We start from the raw sequence: 2319 nt of genomic DNA, 5'->3' as shown, positions 1-2319 counted from the left end.
GAGATGGATGGGAAATTGCATGATTGACAGCACCAAAAGCATGGCATTAGATGGGTGGGGGAAATATTATCAATGTTTATAGTTGGATGTTGGAAAGAGAAAATCAAATTTAAAAGAAGGGTAGTTTTTGGAATTAAAGTGGGTGTTAATAATAACAATAAATTTTTTAACATTGTTTAATGGGGTATACTTATAATAGGGGTTTTAAAAGGAATTAGTGGAGGATTCCAATAGCTCCACTCGCTTAGAAAACATCATGGTCTCTTAAGCCTCTACTTAGGCGAGAAATTCTATAGTACATCAGATGTTTCGTGTCATAATCTGATGCGAAACCACCAACCAATAATAATTAGACATGTGGCTATTAATTTGAATCTTAAAAATTCTCCTCCCTTTCCATCCTCTTTCCTCCACTTTTAAAGATATTTATTTTCATTATTCTCTTTCATCCCTCTTCAATTTCCCAATTTAACAAAATAGAAGACAAAACATTAATAATCATTAATGCATGGCCAAGTCCGTTTGGAAATGGTAATGAGGGTGAGAATTGCATGCAAGCAAAAGGAATTAAATATACTATACAAATTACAAAGAACAGATTTCCAGAAAAAAAAAACCATCTTCTTCAGTCAGATCCTGTTTATTAGAACATACCGAATCTAATTCACAAAAACAAACCCATTAGTACTAGTGAATCTCTCATTATACTCAATTTTATTGATACAATTTGGAACTAAGTTTCCATTAATAGTCACCTTCTGATCCTTACCAGCAATCATCCGAGCCAAGTTTTGGTCTGATTTTCATGGTAAAAATTTGTGCAAGTATCTGGATGAACAAAGGACAGAGTTTATAGAGTGCTTGAAGCTATTGGAAGGCGATCATGGAAAGAAACAATATTTTGAGGTGAAAATATGGGACTCATATATGTAGCCCTTGTGCCACATTATAACTGGTTATATGTCTATGAGAAATGTGCAAATCCGCCACATTGAAATAGAGTGCTCAAAGCTGATTGAGAAGGAAAATAGATGCATAAAGCTTGAAAGTGGTTAAATCTCTCCTTGGCCACTGGTCAGGAAAATATTTATGGCCTAATTTTGGCAGCAAAGAAGAAAAAGGGATTAAAATATAATTTTAGTTTTTTTTGTTTCATTAGCTTTGTTAATTGTAAGGATATGCTCTCTAAAAATTAAGTCATTTTAATTCACATAATTTGTGTATACTTTTATTATACTTTTCAGGTTATCAATACTTTCAACACTTGCTTTTGATTATTAGAATTTGAGAGATTTCACCATATTTTTATAGCGTCCACTACTGTTTTGTTTATTGTTACTTTGATGAAGTAGAATGACGCATGACAACTTAGATTGTCTGGAAAAAGAGATCCAACTTCTGCAAAATGTCAACATCTCCTCATTTCATCCCATTCTTTTGGTTTTGGTTTACTAGTGCTGAAAAAATACTTTATAGAAAACATAATAGACCTAAGCGATTCTCAAATTTATCCATCTTCCATCATTATTGTTGAAGTATAATGTCCCAATATACGTGAATATGAGAATCACCATTAAAAGATTAAAAAAAAAAAGAATCAATCTTGCAAACTATTAAACTCAGTAATAAAAAATAAAATAAATTTGACCCTTTTGCTTGCAGGGCATTATTGTTAAAGTCATCTATAATTTCATCCTTTTTGCTTGTAGGGCATTATTTCTCACCCTCATTCAAAACGGACTTAGCTGGACCTTCCATGAGTGTTACTTCGTCTGCCATTCATATAAACGTTCAAAATCAAAGCAACGGAAGTTGAAAGATTTTAGATAATTAGAATGACATTATAAAAGCAAAAAAACAAAATTTTAAGATTGAAGACAAATAGGAAAAAAAAGTATGGCAACCGTTGAAGATAGATTATACACTGCATGACGAGAAACCAGGTCTGATTGAATGTGAGAGAAACTAAATAATTTTAGTTTTGGAAATTCGGAAGAGAGGAAAGAGAAGAAGGGAAACAAAATATTCAAAATGAAGGAAAGAGGATAAAAGGGGATATTTTTTATGAATCAAAGCCAATGTGTTCTTATAAATAAGATTTGATAAGAAGATCTCAAGATGGCTCTTTTATGAAAATCTCTTCTTTGTAAAGTATTGGTGCGTTTACTTAATGGAATGAGAATGGGCTGGGAATGGAAATAAGCTGGAATGAGAATGAAAAATGGAAATAAGATTTCAATGTTTATTTGGTAAAAATAAATGGGAATGAGAATGTGCAGAAATGTCATTGATGTGTTTACTTAGCAAAATAAATGTGAT

This window comes from Citrus clementina, unplaced genomic scaffold (genome assembly GCF_000493195.1).
Source record: "Citrus clementina cultivar Clemenules unplaced genomic scaffold, Citrus_clementina_v1.0 scaffold_8, whole genome shotgun sequence".
NCBI lineage: Eukaryota > Viridiplantae > Streptophyta > Magnoliopsida > Sapindales > Rutaceae > Citrus > Citrus x clementina.
This window is presented reverse-complemented; position numbering follows the sequence as displayed.